The 25,253-nt window shown below is 39.3% G+C and overlaps 1 long non-coding RNA gene across 1 annotated transcript in view; it reads left to right on the top strand.

Moving 5' to 3' along the window:
• Positions 1-25,049, top strand: part of LOC115030889 — a 51,655-nt gene extending 26,606 nt beyond the window's left edge. Inside the window, exon 3 of the long non-coding RNA XR_003836478.1 lies at positions 24,199-25,049. This is a non-coding gene — a long non-coding RNA (uncharacterized LOC115030889). The remainder of the gene's footprint in view (positions 1-24,198) is intronic.
• The last annotated feature ends 204 nt before the right edge of the window (positions 25,050-25,253 follow it).

Genomic DNA, 25,253 nt, shown 5'->3' with positions numbered 1-25,253 from the left:
GGGGGGCGCTATGGGGGACTTTTGGGATAACATTGGAAATGTAATTGAGGAAAATATGTAATAAAAATATTAAATTTTTTTTAAAAAAGTCTTTAATTTCTTTATTTCTTCATTGAGCAGAGTGTTCTTCAGCATCCTTGTGAATGTTGGCCAGAATGCTTCACTGTCTGAGGGAGTATATCAGTCTCTCAAAAACTGGAAAGCACTTTGTGCTCCAGGAGCCATGGATGCTAACATAAAAAAGCAATGACACATGCCTTTCAAGGCAGCTAGGCCAGGCCAACCTCACGATTCCCCTCACTAAAAAATGTATTTTTGTGGTCTGTATGAGGGAATCCATGAATAGAAGTAGTGGTGATCTGTAACTGGGACGGAGAATGCCTGTCTTCGTAGCACCTTTTCTCTTCTTGGTAAGTCATGAACCACAATAGTAAGGTGAATCAGGGGAGAACCTCATCAGGCATAGACAACTCTAACCTTGTAACTTACATAAAATTCATATTTGTGTAGTTGTCCTTATCCTGAACATTACTGAGGTGAAGCTCAGAACAGGCTTTCACCTGTTGCTTCATCTGTTGAAATATTTTTATCCTGTTTCTAAAACATTTGACAGAAGAGAATATGTTTACAGCTGGTAATTTTCATGGCTTGCATATACTATTTATGCCCTCCACAATAACTTCTGACGGAGGTATTGTCTTCATATTTTAGAAGTAAGGGAGGGGGTGAGAGACAGAGAAATAAGATGGATTTTCTTCTGTCACTCAGCTAATAAGCACCAGAACTATGTTTTAAATTCAGGTGCGTTATACTCAAAAGTTCATGCTTGTCTTTTGACCCTCTCTCCCTGATTCCTGGGAGCTGCTCTGTAGCTCCTGGCAAGATTGCACTGTGTTATTGCCTAAGGACCTCTTACTACCTTTTGTACCTTTTTTTGCTGGGGGGTGGTGGTGGTGGAGGGGGAGTCGGCCATCCAACAACAACATCTAGCCCTTAACCAATGACATCCCCTTGGGTCCTTGGGTTCTGCTTTAGCATTTTTTGTTCTCTGGCTGTGTGCAACTTCACTATACAGTGTCATCTGTTCTTATACCTATCGTGTCGATACAGCTGATTCTCATTATCTACAGTTGTGTTCCATGGACTTGCCAAGCACACTAAATTAATGAACACTGAATTATTGCTGTTGAGATACAAGGTTATGTCCTTGAAGCCCCTGTTTATGTTTACCAGGTGATTGGTGCATAGTCTTGTTCTATGTCTGTTTCTGTATAAAGACACTTTATGTGATATATACTATGGCTTCATTAACATTGAACTCACCATCCCAGCACTGTAATTCCTTCTTGAAGGAAGTTTGCCTAACATGTATTCTCCTCAAGACACATCCACTTAGGAACTCTAGACAACACGTCAGCACTGCACTAGCAGGCAGTTTTAAATAGATCTGAAAGGAGAAGCACAGAATATGAAGGATGTAGCATTAAGCAGACTGCCAAAAAGGCTACTTCTTTACAGCGTAAGAGCTGAAAAAGGCATAGTCTCACCTTGTTTGACCTCGTTTAGAAATAAGCTCATCAAACATTTGCTTCCCCATGCATGTCTGTGGTTTGGGGTAAGTAACAACAGTATGCAGCCAGTTGCAACAAGTATGCAATTTTCATATATACACTTTGCAAATAATGTAGATTGAGTATATATAGAATTTCCAAGTCTGGTTTTTCAGTAGCCATCCAGTTCTTTCCATTACTCCAGATCTACATTTCTAATTGCTTTTTAAAATTGTTTGTCCATTTGAATGTTTCAAAAAGGTTGCTACCTCAACTTGAAACTCTCCCTTTTCTCCTCCAAACTGCTGCTTTGTTCATTATGTTCCTGATAATATCATCGTTGTCTTAGTTAGGGTTTCCATGGCTGTAAAGAGATACCATGACCAAGGCAACTCTTACAAAGGACAACATTTAATTGAGGCTGGCTTACAGAGTCAGAGGTTTAGTCCATTATCATCATGGCAGGAAGCATGGCAGCATCAAAACAAGCATGGCACTGGAGGAGCTGACAGTTCTATATCTTGTTCTGAAGGCAAACAGGAGGAGACTGACTCCCACATGCCTAGGAGGAGGGTCTCAAAGCTCACCTCCACAGTGACACACTTCCTCCAACAAGGCTACAGCTCCTAATAGTACCATTCCCTGGGCCAAGCATGTTCAAATCACCACAATCATCTAACATTTGAAATTAGTCATTAGGATGTCACTGAGGCTTTTTATGGCTGGAGTTAAAATTTCCAGGGCAGATGTGGGCTTGAGCCATTATGACTAGAACAAGGGCTCTTGAGGTAGACATTGTGGCCAACAGCTGACGTTTCAGTTTTTTTCCTGAAGTGCAGCTCCAGACACTCAATGTGTTCTACAAGATAGAGTTGTCAGGGGGAGGCTGTATCATTGAGAACTTCCCACCCAAGGTCACCAGGCACCATGGTCTGACCAGTGTCAGAAGGGCAAAGTTTCAAAGAGGAAATATATATAGGCATAATTAAAGAAGCATGCAATATGGCTTGAATAGAAGACCCAAGGAGGGAAGAAATGGCTTGGCAATGGCCAGGAAAGACCACAAACACAACGCTAAGGAGTCTAATTCTTATTTCTACAAATATACTTACAAAAATCAAAGGGTTTGGTGGGAAAATGTTGATCTTCCTGCATTTTAGCAATAAAACGTGGTTGACCAGAGCAGCTGAGGGCAAGATTGGAAGTCAGTGGAGTGGCAAAAGCTCTTTGAGGCACCTTTTGGGTGGAGGCAGTGAGGCTGTAAATCAAATCAGTTTGTGGTAGCATAAAGGTGAGACATGGGCTTCAGCTGAGGTGGGTCAGGTTTATTCATGAAACATTGTTTGTGAAGATATAAGTCTTTGGCACTATGACTATTTAAATCTTAAGTTTGATGTCTTTTTTGATATGTTTTTATTATTTTTATTTTTTTACTATTAATTTTTTTACAATCCAGCCGTGGCTCACCTCCCAGTCCATCATCCCACACTTCCTCATCCCATGCCTCCTTCCCCTCCCCTCAGTTTCCAAGAGGATGTCGCTCCTTTCCCCCCTTCCAGGCATCTCCACTTCCTGGGGCTTCAGGTCTCTAGAGGGTTAGGAACATCTCTCATTGAGGCCAGAACACGCAATCTTCTGCTGTATATGTTGGAGGCCTCAGACGAGCTCATGTATGCTACCTAGTTGGTGGCTCAGTGTCTGAGAGATCTCAGTGGTCCAGGTTAGTTGAGACTGCTGGTCTTCCTATGGGGTGGCCCTCCTCCTCAGCTTCTTCCAACCTTTCCCTAATTTAACCACAAAGGTTCCCGACTTCAATTCAATGGTTGGGTGTAAGTATCTGCATCTGTCTCAGTCAGCTGCTTGTTGGGCCTCGCAGAGAACAGCCATGCTAGGTTCCTGTCTGTTAGCACACACATCAGTAGTAGTGTCAGGCCTTGGAGCCTCTCCTTGACCTGGATCCCAAGTTGGACCAGTCACTGGACAGCCTTTTCTTCAGTCGCTTCTCCATTTTTGTCCCTGCAGTTCTTTTAGACAGGAACAATTCTGGTCAGAGTTTTTGACTGTGGGATGGAAACCCCATCCCTCCATTTGATGCCCTGGCTTTCTACTCGAGGTGGACACTACAAATTTCCTCTCCCCTGTTGGGCATTTCATCTAAGGTCCTTACCTTTGAGTTCTGAGAGTCTCTCACCTTCCAGATCTCTGGTACTTTCTAGAGGGTTCTCCCACCTTCCACACCCTGAGGTTGCATATTTTCAATCATTCAGTTGGCCCTCAGGGCTTCTCTCCCGTCTCCCCCACCCCTAATACTTGACCATATTCCCTTTTTCTCTCCCCCTCCCCTCTCCCACCCAAGTCCCTCCTTCCCTTTGCCTTCTGTGATTTCTTTTCTCTCCCAAGTGAGATTGAGGCATCCTTACCTTGGCCCTTCTATTTGTTAACCTTTGTGAATTCTTTGGATTGTATCCTAGGTATTCTGTACTTTTTTTTGGCTAATATCCACTATTAGTGAGTACATACCATGTATGTCCTTTGGTGTGAGTTACCTCACTAAGGATGATAATTTTTAGTTTCATCCATTTGCCTGTAAAACTAATGATGCCTTTGTTCTTAATAGCTGTTGTATAAATGAACTGCATTTTTTTTATCCATTCTTTTGTTGTGGGACAACTGGATTGTTTCCAGCTTCTGGCCATCACAGATAAGGCTTTTATGAACATTGTGGAGGACGTGCTCCTATGGCATGGTGGGGCATCTTTTGGGTTATGTGCCCAAGAGTGGTATAGCTGGGTCTTCAGGTAGATCTATTTCCAATTTTCTGAGGAATCTCCAGGTTGATTTCCAGAGAGGCTGTACCAGTTTGAAATCCCACCAGCAGTGGAGGAGTGTTCCCCTTTCTCCACAGCCTCTCTAACATGTGTTGTCATGTGAGTTTTTATCTTAGCCATTCTGATTTGTGTAAGGTAGAATCTCGGGGTTTTTTTTGATTTGCATTTGTTTGATGACTATGGACTTTGAACCTTTCTTTAAGTGCTTCTTGGCCATTCGAAATTCTTCTGTTGTGAATTCTTTGTTCAGCTCTATACCCCATTTTTTGTTTGGGTTGTTTGGTTTTTTGGAGATTAGCTTCTTGAGTCCTTGATATATTTTGGATATTAGCCCTCTATTCGATGTGGGGTTAGTGAAGATTTTTTTCCCAATCTGTAGGTTGCTGATTTGTCCTATTGACTATGTCCTTTGCCTTACACAACCTTTTCAATTTCATGAGGTGCATTTATCAATTCTTGATCTTAGATCCTGAGCTATTGGAGTTCTGTTTAGGAGATGGCTCACCCACCAAGCCCCAGTGCCAATGAGATCAAGGCTCTTTCCCACTTTCTCTTCTATTAGATTCAGTGTATCTAGTTTTAGGTGGAGATTCTTGATCTACTTGGACTTGAGCTTTTCACAAGGTGACAAATATGGATCTATTTTCATTTTTCAACATACAGGCTGACAGTTAGACCAGCCACCATTTATTGAGGATGCCTTCCTTTTTTCATTGTATATTTTTGTCTTCTTTGTTAAAGAACAAGTATGTAGGTTTATTTCTAGGTCTTCAATACTATTCCATTGATCCACCTGTCTGTCTCTGTACCAATACCATGAAGTTTTGATCACTACTGCTCTGTAGTACAGCTTGAGGTCAGGGATGGTGATTCCCCCAGAAGTTCTTTTATTGTTAAGAATTGCTTTTGCTATCACAACCTCAGTGAAGTGGCTGGATATAAAATCAACTCAAACAAATCAGTAGCCTTCCTTTATACAAATGATTAACAGGCTGAGAAAGAAAATAGGGAACAGCACCCTTAACAATAGTCACAAATAATATAGAATACCTTGGTGTGACTTTAACTAAACAAGTGAAAGATCATCATGACAAGAACTTCAAGTCTCTCAAGAAAGAAATCGAAGAAGACCTCAGAAAATGGAGAGATTTCCCATGCTCATGGATTGGTAGGATTAACATATTAAAAATGGCCATCCTATCAAAAGAAATCTACAAATTCAGTGCAATTTCCATCAAAATTCAAACACAATTCTTCAAGACAAGGAAACAGCAATTCTCAATTTCATATGGAAAAACAATTTATCACAATTAAAGCTGACTAAATTCTAATCTAATCCTGACTCATAGAGCTTTGAGACAAGGTCTTACTAAGTTGCATAGCTTGGTCTTGAAATCCTAGGTTTGAGTAATCCAAGTCAGCCTTAGGATTACATTACAGTATTAGTATTAAATTCCATGCATATCACCATGGCTGGCTTCTACTTCACGACTATCAATTGGTGATTTCAATGTCTGAGTCATAGATCTCACTGTCTGTTTATACTAGCTACTCTGAAAACTTTAAAACCGTGCTCGTCACTATTTCTTGCATTTTTGCTGTATATTAAGCATTTTTAAGGATATTGTAGAGTCTCTCTGCATTCTGTCATCTTTCTTGGGAAAGGGATGTCACTTTCTTGTAGTCAGTTCTAAGACATATCCACTTGTCTTTTCTCATTCGGCCTTTTGTTGGTATCTGTCTGGGCTTTATTTCATTTTATTTTGTTTGTATTAGAGAATACTTGAAGATTTTAGAAATACTTATTTTTGCCTATAGGATTTGGAACAGTTTTTAACTAGGATTTTTCTTAGGTTCCTATCACTCTCAGCTTGAGAGTCTATATCTGAATCCTAAGTCCAACAAGTATTTTGCTTTCTACACACACATCCTCTCTCTCTCTCTCTCTCTCTCTCTCTCTCTCTCTCTCTCTCTCTCTCTCTCTCTTTCTCGTGCAGCAGGCCAGTGAGTTTGGATCCACTCAGTGTGTTCCCTTCTTCTAGGGCATACGTTCCTCCAGATGCCTGTCCGCATATGGCTATTCTTTGGTCCTAAATTTATGGCTGTCATTAGGAGATTATTGTTATATAAACTGTTTTGATATCACTGGTTCTTCAACTTCAAAGTTATTAATACTGTTTGGTTTTGCACTTATGTTAATGAATAGTAGTAGCTTGTTTTTTCTCTTTTTAACAAATTCCTTGCTTAGTTTTAACACCAGGTTTATTCTAGCTTGTCAGACATTCTGGTCATTTTCTTTTTATTTTTAATCCCTAGAAAACCTAAAGCTATGTTTTTTGTTGTTTTAAAGATTTAAAAAAATTGGTTATTCTTATTTTATGTGTATGTGTATTTTGCTGTGTGTTTGTGTGTGTGTATGTGTGTTCACTCTGTATGTGCTTATGGGGACCAGAAGAGAGTGGATATACAAACAGCTCACAGGAGTGAGCCACCATGTGGGACCTGGGGAGAGAACCCTATCCTTTGCAATAATACTATGCTGTCTTAACCACTAAACCACCTCTCCAGTCGTGTTATTCTATATCTTTATTATTTTTTCCCTTTAATGTGGGGCTAGAGTTTATTGGAAAGAGTGTTCAGGCCCAGATTTTTCCCATGGGGAAAAATTAAAATTAAATAACTTATTTAATAGTTATGAATTCTTTTGGATTATCTAGTTTTAGTTCAGCTTTATTTTTTCTCCTTTTACATTTATGTTTTGTTGGCCTAAATGGTGCATTAATGAGCTTTCTATTATTCTAATAAATACTCAAAAAAGGGCAAAAAATGGGTGGATGAGATAGCTCACTGGGTAACCTCATTTGCTGCTGACACTGATGAGCTGAAATTTGTCCTCTGGACCTACATGGTGGAAGGAGAGAATCTACTACTACAAGTCCTCTGACGTCCACGGGACCTCTGTGACACATGCCTCACTCCCACACAAATAAATACATGTGATTTGAAAAAGAAAAGACATTTTGGGGGGCTCACGATTTTGGAGGTTTATAACCTGTGACTGCTTGGCTCTGTTGCTTTGGGCTGTGGCAGCACATGGTAGCTGAAGAATGCTATGGAACCAAATTATTCTCCGTGTAACCAGGAGGCAGATGAGAGAAAGAGCAGGGGTCCTTCACTTTGGGTTAACTCCTGTTATCTGTTCAACACCTCGAGCTTTTGAACATATGGGCTTTGGGACCATTGTAGATAAAACTATTGCAAGGGGGCAGCCTGCCTTATAATCATATATTATAGATAAAAACCACATTAGTGCCCTTTTCATTGTTGATTCTGCTTAATTCCCCACTCCCCATCCCCTTTATTAGCTTTGCCAGGTTAGCCTCTGCCTTTCTATATATCCAAGATTAGCCTCCATCATCCTGCTCACTCTCCACCATGTCTGAGTGACCCAATGTGTTAAACATCTCATTTGTTTTCAGAGAAGCATCTTTTGACATTATCTTCTCTATCACCTGTTTCTATTTTTTTATACGTAGAGGCATTATTTAAAAATCTCTCACTGTTCATTGTCAAAGTTACAAGATTGTTGGCATACCAAATTGACTGATTGTAAACAGGAAAGCTTCATTAACATTGGTTTAGTATAATTTGATCTTTTATAAATAATTGCTGTGATTTATAACAATCTTTCTTTTTTTACTTTCTGGAGTTGCATTTTCTTGACAATTCAGCCCATGTTTCCACTGTTTTGACCAAGGTTCAAGCACAGTCACCTTAAGAACACCCCGCTTGCTTGTTCATCAGAAGCACAAACTGTGCACCTGTTTCCATTTTCTTCAAGCTCGGGCTTCAGCTGTGTTGTATTTCACAAGAAGGCAAAGGCTTGTGCTGGGTGGGCCTGTTGAGTTTTCCCTATGTCAGCTGAGGTTTAATGATGTGCAGTGCAGCCAAGCAGTGGTATGGTAGTGCAGTCAGACCTGGCCCTGTTGCTCCATCTCTCAAGGAATCTTCCTCCTTGACTTGCAGCAGCCATGTGTTGCTGTTGCCTCCACCAAACCTGACAGAAGCTATGGTGCTGTGCTCTGGTAAGTCCTGCCTCGGGCGAGTCCCCACAGGGCAGCTTCCTTCAGTCTGTTGGTGGAGAGACAAGACAACAATGAAGAAAATTGTCTGTGTGCCTCAGATATTCCCTCAGCCACTGCAATGCGGTTCCCAGCACTGGCTCACTTCTGTGAATCACCGCTTGATTCTTTTCTTTCCTCCATCATTAGGAGCAACTGTGAAAAGGTCTGTCCTCTTGGAGAGGTTTTCCTAAGGTACGAAACTGTCTGTCTGTAGACACGTGGAAGATCTGGAACAGCTTCTGAGTGCAAGGTCACTCAGCCATAGTCTGATAGACTTGAAACAGGATATAATGAAATTAATTTTCTTCAGCAGGATATTTTATTTGTTTTTAGTTGATGGTCTAAAACAGGTTAAATCTGTCTGGTGTGTAGGCAGTGGTAATCCATAAGAATGCTGAGGTAAGCAGAACAGAACATGGGATGGCTCTGTGGCATGTAGTAAGTGTGCCTTTATTTTGTATGTGCTATGGCCATATATTCCCCCCTGTGAATGTAGCAGCTTCAAACTTAATATGAAAGAGAAATAAAATTGGACTTTATTCAAGCCATTATTTTTTTCCACATCAAATACAGCAAACTTACATTCTGAGAATATGTGGCTAGACTCAAATGCGAGTAAATGAGCAGAGACAAGTCTACAGAAACACTATGGAAAGTGGAGATTAGAGCTCCCAGCCAAGTGCAACCAGGAGAAGATGTCCGCTCTGCACCAGGTATTCTGAAAATCTAGAAAAGTTCAGAGGAGACCACGACACTTAGAATCTCTTCTGTGAGACCTTCGGAGGTTAGGAGACTGTGGCATTTGGGGACACTTTGCTGAGGCCAGTATGGGGCCTCAGGACCTATCTTCACATTTTGTCCTGAGTGCCCACAGGATACACTCAGGACCAGGGCTGCAGTTGCTGTCACTTCAGTTCCGGCAGTGTAGGCAGGCCTCACTTCTGGTGGGCAAATAGCAATAAAGGAAGTCAAATGAGATGGGATTCCCCAGGTAGGGATGGAATAGGAATGCCCTGGGTCTTTGCTCTAATCGTTGGAATGAAACTAATTTCTCCCATGGCCTCGAGAATCCTTATGTCTCTCGTGTGACTTATAGATGTCACCAGGGTCCCCCTCAAAACAAAAATATATCTCATGATAACCCCAGAATTTCTCTCTGGAACTCTCCCATAGTTGGAACCCTTAAACCAGAAATCAAAATATTTGTCAACATTTACTCAGAGAGCCTGAACTCTGTAAAAATGCCTCCCTCCCCCAACATAAAAAAAAAGTTGCAGATGCATATGACTAAGCTGTCACCTTTGACCCATTACTTGTCTAAAGGTTTATTTAAAAAGTATATTTTCAAGTCATTTGAACTGTCACCCAGTTCTATTCTCTGAATCTAATATTTTTTGTAAAAGTATCTCCAATAAGCACGAACAACCATTCATATCTGCTGGATCTAAATTTTTGTTATTGACATAAAATAATACAAGAGGAAAACTGTCTCAACAGAATTTTAGGGGTTTTATGGCTCCTGACACTCCTGTGAAATTATTGGTACCTTCACAGCCAGCCAGCTCTGAGATTTTATTGGATAATAAATAAAATCTTATTTATCCTTAGCAATGGGAACATGTGCTCAAAAACAACAGTCAATTCCCACAACTGAAGATGGTGTAAACCTAGTTTACAAATTTGTGAGATATTAAATATAATAAGAACTATTAATGTACTTTAAGAAAGTTTATATTCATGTGGTCTCAAAAAATATTCTGTTTATGCTCACTTTTTTACCTGAAGGAAGCATGTTGCAGTTTCTCTTTGCATGTCCAAAGGGTCAAGGTAATCTCTCTTGCATGCTGGAGCCCTTGTGTAAATCGAAGGTGTCATGAACACAAGCATTGTGTGTTGCAAATTGGGATTGGGGACAGAAGGGAGAATGAAGCCTCGGACTCGGATGTCAGGTTATAGTAACTTATTGATTCATAAACAGAAATAAATAGCGAGATGGGATTGCATTCATTTACACATATACACTTCCCTAACCTCCAGTCTGGCCTGATGTTGAGTAGCCTGGTTTGATGGCGGTGTGTCGGTAAGGTTCTCGACATGTTCTTCGGCTATCAGGTTCGGTCCTCCATATGGTCTCCTCTCATCTGCTGATGGACATCCAGGTGGGTGGACTCGATCTCTCAGCATGATGGCATCGCCTTGGGACTCTGAAAGCAAGTGAGTTGTGGTGGCCAGAACAAGCTGTTTAAGATACAATTAGCCAATCATAATTAAAGTGTTCACACATTACTTCATTGGGCATTTACCTCACTTCAACTTTATCAGACTCACGCACACACTGTAGGTTTGGTTTCCATGGTTACATTCATCCTTGGTATCGCTTCCTTATGTTGTTTATATCTTGCTCCTTACATTGTGATAAAGGGACAGATGCTCTGTGAACTGAGATGGACACTCAGTGGCTAATGGGTTGCTGAAGTGGGCAGTGTGCAGTCTGAATAAGCTGAAAATGGAACTGATGCAGATCCCAGGCAGGACAAAGCAAAACTGTGAAGTCTCTCTGCTGTACAGATGTGTCTGTGATTTCACAGCAATAAATTATTTCTGAAAACTTCCATATATATATCTATCTCTATATGGACATGGAGAAAGAGAGAGAGTGAGAGAGAGAGAGAGAGAGAGAGAGATGGGTGGGGAACACACTACTGTAATATATCATTTGAAGAACTTAGGCTGAGAGGATGACATGATTGGAGGCTCTCCCATGTTATTCTTGCTTTAAGATGAGAGTAACGCCACATTTATCTTCTGAAAGAGCAGAGGGAATGGGTAATTGTGGTTTGAATATGCCTGACCCATGTGAAGTGGCAGTATTAGGAGGTGAGGCCTCATTGGAGTAGGTGTGGCCTCGTTGGAAGAAGTGTGTCACTGTGGGGGGTGGGCTTTGAGGTCTCAGTGTTTAGGCTCCATCCCAGTATGGAAGAGACCCTCCTTTTGGCTCCTGGTTGCTTTTGGATCAAGGTGTAGAGCTCTCAGGTCCTCCAGCACCATATCTGCAGGGCTGCTGCCATGCTTCCCACCATGATGATAATGGATTGAACTTCTGAAACTATAAGCCAGTCCTTGATAAGAGTTGCCTTGGACATGGTGTCTCTTCACAGCAATGAAACCCTAAGATAGTAATCCAACTCAGGGCTGAGAATTTCATCCTGCAAGTGATGTGGGCTAGTACCATTCATGTTTCCTTGAGCAAAGCACAACCTTTATGCTGCTTAGTAACTGAATTGTAGGTGAAAAAAAAAAAAAAAGCCAAGAGNAAAAGTTTCTGGATACATAGCAACAAAAAGTAATTCAAAACCAAATGCAGAATGAGTCTGAGGTGTTTCTGGTAGTTCTGTCCCATCTTGAGTCATGTGTCACTGAAGCCTTGGCTTTAATCACAAACGTGCCTTGGCTTTAATCACAAAGGTTTGCCCTGCCCTGCTGTGCCAAACAATGCTGTCTGGAATAGCTTGACCTGAGTTGAGACTGTTGTCTGTCAGTTGAGACTGAATTAAAGTATAATTACTATACATACCATCTTTCCTGCTCTTGTCAAACATAGTGGTATAAACATGGAAGACAAAGGCTTTGTGGTTTCTAATTATCATTCATCAGCATGGAATGTTAGATTACTACATTTTTAGATTGTATTATGTTAGAATGTTTGACTTAAAAAAAAAAACAAACCTGCTGTTTAAGTCACTGACTTGAAACGTGAAAAAATTGCAATCAGGACAGAATTTCCAACAACTTCCTAAATGGTCCTAAAAACACTTCTATGTCTTATCCTACATATTTGTACTAAATAATATTCTCAGTATTGACAATGATAAAATCAAAATAGCAATCCATTTTTAAAAACAGTGATGATATACGCTCTCTAATATCAAATCTTTAATGAAAATGTATTTTTATATAAAACAACTGTATTTATCTTCTCAGTATATGAATTTGTTTTCCTTTTTAATTAGTGAGAAAATTATTTGCACACCAAATAATTGCTTGAAAATAAAATTCTAAGAACATTTTTATTTGTATACTTATTTATATATACTTATATATATTTATAGATATTGTATATTTATTTGTATACTTATTCCCTGGAATTGTGTAAAAATTGTGAGGCATTAGTGTTATGAACAGAAAAAGTTTAAGACTAGCAAATACCATGATGTAAGACCACCGTGGTCTTCCCTTAGTCAGGCTGGATACAGAAGTCAGAACTGTTATCAGCAGTTTCAGAACTGTGCAAGCCTCCTGTCAGTCTTATGCAGGGACCTTGTATCATCTGTTTCGGTTGTTTCCAAGACATACCCCTTGTGCAAGAGAGTCTCTAGGGTTTTTGTGGCTTCTTTTGATCAAAAGATCTGACACCATTTGAGCTTACACAAACTCCCAACCACAGAATCTCCCTGGCATCCACAGGGTAGACTGAGGTTGGGCTGAGCTTCTGAAGTTTTCAGCTCTAGTGAAGCAGTATGGTGTGTGGAGGTACAAGCCTTGAACCTCTGTCTGTGACTTTCATGTCTTGTGTGACTTTGGCTCTGAAAAGGGCTGGGAAACATCCACCTGGAGCACCACTTTCATCGTTTCTCAACCCTCACGCAGTATGAGAAAGCGGTAATTGAGCTTCACTGACTTAAAGATCACCCCAGTGAAGGACCATGGCATTTCATTTGGTAACTCTGGGCTTCTCTAGATTTGGGCTGGGGGCTGTATAACTAGTTGCCATAACAAAGCAGCACACAGATGGGCTTTTAAGCACTGATGTTTATTGTGTTGTAGTTCTAGAAACTGAAAAGTCAAGATGGCCAGTGGGTTCTGGCCAAGACGTCTTTCCTGAAATTTTGATGGCTGCATTCTTACTATGTCCTTGAACTGTGGTGTTGGGAAAGAGATTGTTGTAGTGTCTATCCAAATAAGGATACCCATGTTGTGAACAGGATTGAATTGCTTCCCATATCTCTACTTCACAATGTTATCTTTGGGACTAGAGCTTCATGTTTTAAATATATGAATTAGCAGTACAACACCGTGCAGTCCATAGCAGCTCCCCAAATCCTGCGAGATAGAGAATTCAGACTCTACATCTTCATATCTTCAATGTTTTCTCTAATGCAAGGTCCCAGGTAAGCTCAGCAACCAGGCTCACAGTGTGAGCATTCTGACATGCATTTTCTCCCTGGTATCTACTATGATAGGCTGTCCCGGGGTGAGGATGGGAGTTTTCTCTTCCTAACTCTGAAACTCAAGTTCCCTATCTGTTAGTGTTGAATCAAGAATGCTCTCTGCAAGTTTGTGCAATTGAATACTTGATCTCCAACTGATTGAACTGTTCTAGGAGCTAGAACTTTTGTGTTATTAGGCCTAGCCGTCAGGCAAAGGCCAGTAGGGCTAGATTCTGAGCCTTATTGCTTAGCCTTAATCTGGTCCTTTTCTCTGCTTCTTGATCTGCTAACGTGAACAATCTACATCTCAAAATCTCACTACTAACAACTGCCTCTCTCCTGCTAACAATCCTTCCACATTCTCCATGGATTTGTTCCCACCTGAAACTGAGCCACAGCGTCCACCCACAAGTTGCTTCTCTCATTTATTTATTTATTTAGCACAAGAAAACCAACTAATATAACATTTAACATTTAAGAACAATAACAATGAGTTATCTTTGTTATCCCTTTCCACTGTAAACTGTTTTTACTTTATGTTGCCAAGAAAAGCTGGACCCAGTTGTGTCTGGCTTGGCTATTTCTCTTTAACAAAATCTGGGGCTAGAAAAATGTCTCAGAGGTTATGAACACTGTCTGTTCTTCCAGAGGTCCTGAGTTCAAATCCCAGAAACCACATGGTAGCTCACAACCATCTCTAATGGGATCTGATGCCGTCTTCCAGTGTGTCTAAAGACAACTATAGTGTACTGATATACATAAAATAAATAAATCTTAAAAAAATCTGCAGAGGTTTGTGGTGAATACAAGTTCAGTCAGTGGAGTGTGTGTGTGTGTGTGTATGTATGAAAAGATTTTGCAAGCTACATCTTAATTGTTAAAACTATTCCTTGGTTTGTGATTATGCTCCCACATTTAAAAAAAAAAAAGAAGCCAAAACTTATTCAGTGTGACACATTTCCACAAGAGGGCCCACCAGCATCAACACAGAGCCTTGAGCTCTAACTTGAGCCCCAGCACCAAACTTCTAATCTTTTGTTACACAGGAAGTCTCCAGTTTATAAAATATACAGGGTGAGGGGATCAACTATCTTGCTGTGACTAGTGTTCCGTGTGGAACTGTAAAGTTGAGTTTGATTAACAAAAGGATGAACTGCTAATATGAAATTTGCAGCTGCTGTTTATTCATTTCATAATCCTTTAAGGTTTAGAAAGCAATTTTAAAGCAGCCAGGATAACTGAATTTTTATTTCACTTACTGATTTAGAGAAAAATGTTAATCAGAGATTCCTTGAGTGTCCTTCTGTTTCTAGGGACCTGCCCCCCCCCCCTTCCTGTCGCTCCTAGCATGCTGCCCACCGCAATCCAGGCAGTGAAGTCTCAGGCTCTGCCTAGGCTCTCCCTTATATGCATAATAAAAGCCTCAATCCCTTAGGAGCCCTCACACCTTCTCTTTGTTTGTTTGTTTCCTTTTTTCCATTCAGAAGGTGATGGATTCCTGAGAGCGGTTATTGTAAAGCAAGTTACTTTAAATAAAAGAATCTTTGAAACCTGTTTTGTGAGTCTGTCTTTATCACTGTGAAGACTCTCAGCAAGGTAAACTGCCTTTCTTCGCAGGAGACTTAGCAGCTCTGGAAAAGTGAGGCCTGAGACCCGATTTAAATTAATTAACAAGGAACTGCAGCCTCTGGGAAGGAGCTGGTATGCCTGCTGTTATGAGAGCATACAGTTAGCCAGTCAATGTTGTCCTATATCTGGGAATTTTCAATTGATTAATTATAGCAGGAAGTGTAATCCAAATGGCTTGTCAACTTAAATGAGTGACTTATGGTCTCCGTGGCTTCGTTGAGGGCAGAGGTCTTCAGCTGTCAAGCAGGACAGCATTTAATCTTCAGCTGCTACACAGAGCAGCATTGGCTTTCAGTTTCCAGACCTAGAAGATCTGAGAACTTTTTCTGTGGTGAAGGGACCTGGGAAAACTGATCAGGCACAGTATGGCAACCAATCCAATAGTGCCCACGGTTTGGGCAGAACTCTGGCAGCAGGCGCGGCCTGGGACAGTTTTTCCCAGTGAATAATGTTACCACAATTCAGGTGATATAGTTTGGCGCCTCATTGTCTTCATTGGAGACCTTATGGTTGCTGCTAGAACTGGCATTTTTGTCTATCACAGCAAGCCCCCCGCCCCCCATTATGGTTTTTTTTTTAATTTATTATTTTTTATCCCATTCGAGGTCAACCCCTCACAGTCCTTCCTTCCATCCTCCCTCCCCTTCTCCTCTGAGAGGGTGGACCCCCTCCTGAGTATTCCTACCCCACCCGCTGGGCCTTGCTCATCAAGTGTCTGCAGGGCTGGGTGTGTGTCTTCTCCCACAGGCCAGACAAGGCAGCCCTGTTTGGGAACAGATTCCACGATCAGGCAACAGCTTTATTGACAGTCTCTGCTCCAGTTGTTGAGGGACCCACATGGAGACTGAGCTTCATGTCTGCTACATACATGCCCAGGGCCTTGGTCCAGTCGATGCATGCTCTTTGGTTGGTGGCTCAGTCTCTGAGAGCTCACAAGGGTCCAGGTTTGTTGACTCCATTGGTCTTACTGTGGAGTTCCTATCCCCTTCAGGGTCTTCAATCCTTCCACAAAACTTTCAACCCCAAAATTTACCTGTCTAAAAGAAATGCAGGGACAAAGATGGAACAGAGACTCAAGGAATGGCTAACCAATAACTAGCTCAATTTGAGATCCATCCCATGGATAAGCACCAATCCCTGACATTATTAGTGATACTCTGTTGTTATGTTTGTAGACTGGAACCTAGCATAACTGTCCTCTGAGAGGCTCTACCCAGCAGCTGACAGATATAGATACTCACAGCCAAACATTGTATGGATGTGAGGGACTTTTATGGAATAGTTGGGGGAAGGATTGAGGGCATGGCAAACTTATATATATATATATATATATATATATATATATATATATATATATATATGTGTGTGTGTGTGTGTGTGTGTGTGTGTGTGTGTGGTCTATCTGCATGTATGCCTGAATGTCATAAGAGGGCATCAGATCCCATTACAGATGGTTGAGAGCCACTATGTGGTTACTGGAACTTGAACTCAGGATCTCTGAAAGAGTGGCCAGTGCTCTTAACTGCTGAGCCATTCCCTCCAGCCCCCTGCAAACTTTTTAATTAAACATTTTGTTTGTTTTTGTTTTGACATAGGATTTCTCTGTGTGGCTCTGGCTGTCCTAGAAGTTGCTTTGTAGACTAGGCTGGCCTCTATCTCAGAGATCCACCTGATTCTTCTTCCCAAAGTCATGCACCAACATTGCCCCAGCTATTAAACATTTTAAATACCATATTCGGCAGATCTCTGAAGAGTTTGAGAATCATCTATTACATATACCTGAATTTAAATAAACTTTATTGTTTTAGACTCAACCTTGAAAACATAAGCAAGAAGCTAAATAAAACTTGCCATTAAATGAATTATATAACAGTTTACAAGTTGGTAACTTTTATAAGGTTAGGAATTTTAAGCTTTATCTCTGTTAAATTTGAGCCTTAAAAATTAGAGTCGATGTAAAAAAGTAACCAAGTTTTTTTTTTTTTCTCCTAGCCCCTGTTTCTGGAATTACAACTCTGAAATTAATTATTTATTAATAAATGCCTAGGTCATAAGATTTGACTTATTTTTAAATTATCTCTTTTATTCTAATTTGGGTTCAGCTATGTGACTGTTTTCCTGTCCTTGTCTTCTTATGTCTGTCTCTTCAAAGTTCCTGGGGCAAATCTCTCCTTTATTCTATCTTCAGTTAAGCTACCTGCTGCCTTATGTCTGTCTCCTCCATGTTGCAGCTCTCCTTGAAGCATATTCCACCTCCTATTTCTGCCTCAGCTCATTGGCTATAATAAGCTTTTTATTGACAGGTTGTGCTTATAAGAGATTTTCTGTACAAGTTGAAGATTTAGTTGAAGATCCTTTAGCATCAAAATAGAACTTTAAATCAGAAATGTAGTAAACTTTAAACCATAAATACACTCCATAGAGAGACTAGAAGGTTTATAAAACCATAAATATAGTGCATAGATAGGCTGGGAACTTAATCATTTTATAGAGCACAATTTTAGAATATCAGTTTCTTGTTTGAGACAGTTTACACAAGTAGCCAAAGGTTTACAAAGTCAGCAAAGACAAAAAGGGTAGACATTCATCTTTAAGTCAGTTACTGTTAACCTGAGTAGACTTTAGGAATTTATAAATTATTAAAGATACCTTATTCAAACATGTTTCTTATTTAAGTTTTCTAGAAGCCTGGTGTGGAACAGTTAACAATGATGTAAGTGGTTAAGCAATCATCTCTAAATCAGTTTTTGTTAAACTGAGTCCAATTTATAACCTTAGGAATTTATAAACCTTAGAAAATTCATACGAATCTAAACTACTTCAGAGGCCTGTGTTGTCTCCTTAGACTGAAAAGCAAGTGCAACGATACACAGAAGGTTCTGTAGGACCAAGGAGCTTCATAGGTGCTGCCTTAGTTTACCATGTGGTTATCTTAAGATGTTGCTGAAGTTACTTGGCTTGTACCATTTAACCTTGCTAAAGATAGCTGTCAACCCAAATACAGAAGTGGATACTCACAGTCATTCATTGGACAGAGCACAGGGTCCCCAATGGAGGAGCTAGAGAAAGTACCCTAGGAGCTGAAGGGGTTTGTAGCCCCATAGGAGGAACAATAATATGAACTAACCAGTATCCCCAGAGCTCCCTGGGACTAAACCACCAACCAAAGAAAACACATGGTGGGACTCATGGCTCTATCTGCATATGTAACAGAGGATGGCCTAGTTGGCCATCAATGGGAGGAGAGGCCCATGGTCCTGTGAAGGCTCTATGCTCCAGTATATGGGGATACCAAGGCTAAGAAGCAGGAGTGGGTGGGTTGGTGAGCAGGAGAAGGGGGATGAGATAGGGGGTTTTCAGAGGGGAAACCAGGAAAGGATTTAATATTTGAAATGTAAATAAGGAAAGTAATAAAAAAAAGAAAAAGAAAATGAAGACAGTAGGCACAAGACAAGAGTTGCAGATGTCCAGAAATTGGGCATGTCAAGGGCACAGATTTGCTCGTGGAGCTCATAGAAGTTAAATCCTTTGACCTGATTCACTTGAACCTTCTGATGTCTACTTAAGACTTTCTTCCAAACATGTACATATAATAAATACATATTAACTATGCTACCAAGCTGATATCAGTTTGGTATGACAGTGCACCTGTCCCCACAAATTCTTCTCATATCTCCCTACCTACACAGATGTTTTTACTTTGTTTGTAGTCACTGAGCTATGAGTAGAAAAGGGAAAATTCTACTACTAAGTCATATGCATTACTTTGTTTTTCCATGTATTACTATAGAAATTAACATATATAGTATTTCCCTAAACTGTACATTACAAATAGCAACTATTTAATTTCCATGGAACAAAGTTTACTGAAGGGAAAGTAATAAATATTTTTGCTGGTTTTATATATAAAAAAAAGATAGCTGTCAACCATGTGGTTGCTATTTAAAATATCTATTTTTAAGGGGGCAGGTCAATTCTTTAAACAGGAGTTGGATCTAAGTTACATATACAGAATATTCTAAACAAGAGTTTAAATCAGTCTCTCAATCATCTATCTCAACTCTAATTTGAATAGGTATGCTAAGAATATAAGAATACTTGTTTATAATATATATTAATTTATATATGTAAAGTAGTACAAGTTTATATTACCCATATATGGACTTTTTTTAAGACTATAAACCTTTTGCTATAACTTTTAAGCCAGATTTTTTGTTACAGATTTTATAGATTTTTTTTTTAACCATACTCAATGAAGTTCCAAATTCTGAGATAGAGTTTACAGCATTGTTTTAAGGGATTTTCTTTTTTTAAAGAGCAGAGCACAGATAAATCATAGACTTTTATAAAAATTTTTTTAAAGGTAGAAATTAGAAAAATCTTAGAGATAAGAGGCTTTTGGAAGTGTGTTCTTTCTAAAATTATATTTTTGGAAGTATTGTAATTTAAAGCATAAGAGATTTATTTAGGTATAAGAGGTATAAAACATTTGTTTGTACAGTGGTGGAAGTTATTACCTTATGAGAGAATTTGAAAATCACGTATACCAATCTTTGGGCATTGATCTATCTGAACTTAGGCCAAACTATTTGTAGTAACATAGCAAGGCTTTAATAAAATCTGAGTCCATGGAGGAAAAGAGAAAAGGTTGCAAAGTGGAACACTGATGGGGAGAGTTCCTGTAAGTTCCAAGAAGTTGAGAGAAAGTTTAGTTGGGCTTAGAGAAGCTCTGAGATTGCAGGAGGAGGCTGAGAGGAGGGCTAAGGAGATAGGACAGGCAGCTCTGAAGGGGAGGAGGGAAAACGTCAGGCGGGAGCACCATTGGTTGATGATGCTTTCTTTGTTCCATTGTGTAATTCAGGCTTCTCTCTTTACCAGGTGTCTATGGGTGTGTAGACTTAACATCTGAGTTTTCAATTCAGTTCCATTGTTCAAGTTGTCTGTTTTTATGCCAATACTATGCAGGTGCTGTTGTTGTTGGGATTTTTGTTGTTGTTGTTGCTTTTTTTTTTTTTTTTTTTTTTTTTTTTTTACTACAACTCTGTAGTAGAGCTTGAAATCAGAGCTTTCCATATGAAGTCGAGGATTGTTCTTTTAAGGTCTGTAAAATTGTGCTGGAATTTTGATGGGGAAGTGCTTTTGGTAAGATGGTCATATTTACTGTTAAGCCTGTGAACCCATGAGCATGGGAGGTCTTTCCATCTACTAATATTTACTTCAACTGCTTCCTTCAAATACTTGAAATTAATTTCATACATGTCTTTTACTTTCTTGGTTAGAGTTACATCAAGACATTTTATATTATTTGTGGCTATTATGAAGGGTGATTTTTCCATGATTTCTTTCTCAGTCTGTTCATCATTCATATATAGGGGGAATACTGATTGTTTTGAGTTAATCTTGTATCTAGTCACTTTGCTGAAGGTATTTATCAGCTGTAAGAGTTCCCTGGTAGAATTTTTGGGGTCACTTTTGTATACTATCATATTATCTGCAAATAATGAAACTTTGACTTCTTCCTTTCCAATTTGTATCCCCCTGAGCTCCTTTCATTGTCTTACTGCTGTAGCTAGAACTTCAAGCACTGTAGTAAATAGATATGGAGAGAGTGAGCAGCTTTGTCTTGTTTCTGATTTTAGTGGAAATGCTTTGATTTTTCTCTTCATTTGATTTGATGTTGGTATAGGCTTGCTGTATATTGCTTTTATTATATTTAGGTATGTGCCTTGTATTCCTGATCTCTTCAAGACTTTTATCATGAAATTGTGTTGGATTTTGTCAAAGGTGTTTTCAGCATCTAATGAGATGATAGTGGTTTCTTTCTTTCTTTTTTTTTTTTTTCAATTTGTTTAAATGATGGACTTCACTGATACATTTTTATATGTTGAACTATTTCTGCATCTCTGGCCTGAAGCCTACTTGATCATAGTGGATGATCTTTTTTAATGTGTTCTGGTATATGGTTTGCAAATATTTTATCAATGTTTTTATATGAATGTTTATAAGAGATTGGTTTGTAATTCTCTTACTTTGTGGAGTCTCTGTGTAGTTTGGGTATCAGGATGACTATGGCTTTATAAAAAAATTTACTTTTTTTTGGCGAGTTCCTTCTGTTTCTATTTTATAGGATAATTTGAGATATACTGGTATTAGCTCTTCTTTGAATGTCTGGTAGAATCCTGCACTAAAATTGCCTGCTCTTTTTTATTTAGTTATTTAATTTGGGTGGGGAAACCTTTGATAAGTGCTTCTATGTAAGTGGTATCTATACAGAAAACTATCCATTTCTTTTAGATTTTTCAATTTTGTGAAGTACAGGATTCTGAAGTAAGACCTGAAGTATACCAAAGTATGATTCCTTGGATTTTCTTGGTCTATTGTTAAGTTCTCCTTTTCATTTCTAATTTTGTTAATTTGGATATTCTCTTTTTGTCATTTAATAAGTTTAGATAATTATTTGTCTATCTTGCTGATTTTCCCAAAGAACCAACCGTTTGTTTCATTGATTCCTTCTATTGTTCTCTTTGCTTCTATTTTTATTGATTTAGCCTTCAGTTTGATTAGTTTTTGTAGTCTCTTTCTTTTGGGTGCATTTTCTTTTCTTTTTTTCCCTAGAGATTTCAGGTATAATGCTAGTTGCTAGTATGAGATCTCTCTCTCTTTCTTTCTTTCTTTCTTTCTTTCTTTCTTTCTTTCTTTCTTTCTTTCTTTCTTCCCTTTCTTCTTTTCCTTCCTTCATATATTGATAAATTACTGTACAGTAATTTCTAAGCCAGGTGGGGCTTCATAGTAAGACCCTTCCTTAAAAAAAAAATCCTAGAGAGCAGTGATTTAATTTATTACTAGAATGCTAGTATATGAATACTGCTAGGTTTAAACTCTAGAACTGAACCAAAAAAGCCCCTCCTCAAATGAGAGTACACAGAGAGTCACTCACTCAGAGACAGAGAAAGAAAAGTATTAAGGTAAAGAAAGGAATGTAGAATGTTAGAGATGTTGTAGATTTAGATAGGAGATTACTGGGGTTACCCACAGTGTGGGATGTGCTTCACATGGAATGTGCAAGCCATAGACTATCCATAGCACCAAGAAATAAATAACTAAATCAAAGGAATGAGATGTTAATAATGCAACACTTTATTTACAGTTATATTTTATATAGTAGTTATATTCCTTAAATGATGTATATGTCAATTATTGTAAGTATATATAAACATTATATAGAATTTTATTTATAATACTCATGGGAAATATTCTTTTAATAATAGGTTATTTTAGGTTTTCTTTCTTTCTTTCTTTCTTTCTTTCTTTCTTTCTTTCTTTCTTTCTTTCTTTCTTTCTTTGTTTCTTTCTTCCTTCCTTCCTTCCTTCCTTCCTTCCTTCCTTCCCCTCCCTCCCTCCCTCCCTCCCTTCCTCCCTTTCTCCCTCCCTCCCTCCCTCCCTTTCATTTTTATGAAGCCACTTAGAGCTATGAACTTTCTTCTTACCATAGCTTTCATTGTTCCCATATGTTTGAGTACACTGTGCACTTATTTTTCAATGCATTCTAGGAAGCCTTTAATTTCCTTCTTTATTTCTTCTTTGTTCAGCTGGGAGCCTGCCTGAGCACCAGTTCTCTCTGGAAGGCAGCACTGGGGGCAGCATTGATGATTATCGGTGGCTGAACTAAGTTTTTCAAGTGCTAAAATGTTGTTTATTTTGTAATATTTATCTTTCTGGGTTTCTGGCAATTAGTGCCTGCTATTCAATAGCAGAGGATTAAGTAAAGGATTAATTACTCTGGCTTCTTGTTCTTTTCTTGCAAGTCTCTCTGCTGATCCTGCAAGAGACTCAGAGTTCATCAGCTCCTTATGAGAAAAGAAAAGAAAGACATACACGCAGAAAGAAACCTCTTTTAAATAGGCAATATGCACAAACACATAAACACATTCTGGTTGGACCGGTTTCATCAACTCCACCAGTGTTCCTGCGTACTTATATACATACATTTATACCTACACATATGTGAATATACAAACAGATATATACATAAATACATTTGGAGGATTGTAAGCCATTGAAAAAATAGTGGGTTACTTCCAGGAAATCACATGTTAGCCTTAGCCTTAGTCATTCAATATCAACATGTTCAGTTTCCATGAGTTTGTAGGCTTTCTGTTTATTCTATTATTGTAGAAATCCAACTTTATTCTGTGATTGTCTGATAGGACATTATAGGATAGGATATTATTTCAATTTTCTTATATCTATTGAGACTTGCTTTGTGACCAAGTCTGTGCTCAATTTTGGAGAATGTTCTGTGATGTGCTGAGAAGGTATATTCTTTTGTATTTGGGTGAAATGTTCTATAGATAACTGCTAGGTCTATTTGTTTCACAATGTTTATGAATTTCATAATTCCTCTGTTTAGTTTTTGTCTGGGTGACATGTCCATGGTGAGAGTGAGGTATTGAAGTCTTTCATTATCAACATATAAGGATCAATATCATAACTGTGGTCTAAGTCCAGAGGTGTAGTGTAACCTCCTAGCCAGGCTGGTTCAGACCATCTGCCAAGGAGGCAGAGCCACCTGCTGTGCTGCTTCTCATCACTCTCCTTTGATGTTATACTACCTGCTACCTGCCCGAGGCCAAATCGGTTCTCCAAGATCTTCCGGGAGTTAGCTGTGAACTGTGAATTTTGCCAGTTCCTGTTAAAAGGCAATTCTGACAACTTCACAAGGAATTTGGAGTGACTGGGAATGGACGTCCCCTCTCCTTTATAAAGCATGTCCGCCTCCATTAATGTTAAACCTTGATCACAATACTGTCTTGGTTCCATTTTCTCTCTCTACATGCCTACATTCCCTCTTTTCTTTCAGCTCCAAGATCCCTCCCAGACTCGAACCCCGACATGAAAGCCACAGACCGGCCCCAACAAATTGGCATCCCACGCGGGGCCTGGGAATGGCAGAGGACATTTGGAAGAAACATTGCTGGTTTGGAGCTCCATGGAAGAAGAAAAGAATTAAAGAAAATTTGTACCGGAGAAGGTGTGGTACAGGTTAAGCTGGAACAGCGCTAAATCCGCGTGCTGGATTCACTTAGGTTCACCAGTTCCTTGATATCAGGATCTAGGAACATAACAGGCAGTTGGCTGCAGCCTCTAGAAGCTGCTTTTTAGGTGAGAGAGATAAAAGGGTTTGGATTTAATAATCAGGCGGATTGGCTGCAGTTGGAAACTGTATCGGGTGGGAGGAAAATGTCCCAGAAGCAGAGAGATATTTTAGGTGACGCCCTGCTTTGTTCTCTCTGGTCCCTACAGCAGAAGTTCTCTGCCCTCTTTGTGTTTTTGTCTAAGGTCTTGTCTAATGTCTGGTGCACTGGTCTGTCCACGTGTTCAATCCATGTGTGTTCGTGTCTAGTCGTCTGAATGACTGAATGTTCTGTGTTTTGTGTTGAAAAATAAAAAATGGCTAATATTTTCTCTGCTGCTATAGCAAAGCTGAGAGTGGCCACATGCTTTAGCCAGGATCAGGCACAGCAGGAGGGCCCCTGCTGGAAAAACTGGTTTTTAAAAAAAGGGAGTCTGCAGCCTCATGGTATTGGGACAAAAAAGCTGATAGATGGTATTTTCCTAAGAAAATTCTCTGCATTTGTTATTATTGCGGTTATCTAATGACAAAGTGCTTTTTATTTTATAATTATAGCTAGAAAAATTAATATTCTCTGATTGGTCTAAGTTTAGCTGCTTCATTTTTTTTTTTTTTTTACTGGTAATGTGCTCTGCGTGTATTCACAATCAGCTCATAAGTTATTGGTTAGGATTAAATAATTGTTACATTGGTAACAGAAGGTTAGCCTTAAATTGGCAACTCAGGAGGTTTTCAAACATGTGGCATAAGCAGGCCAAAAAACTGGGCCTCCTAAGATACTT

Source organism: Mus caroli, chromosome 4 (genome assembly GCF_900094665.2).
Source record: "Mus caroli chromosome 4, CAROLI_EIJ_v1.1, whole genome shotgun sequence".
NCBI lineage: Eukaryota > Metazoa > Chordata > Mammalia > Rodentia > Muridae > Mus > Mus caroli.
The sequence above is the reverse complement of the archived record's forward strand: the minus strand, read 5'-3'. Positions and strand labels throughout refer to the sequence as shown.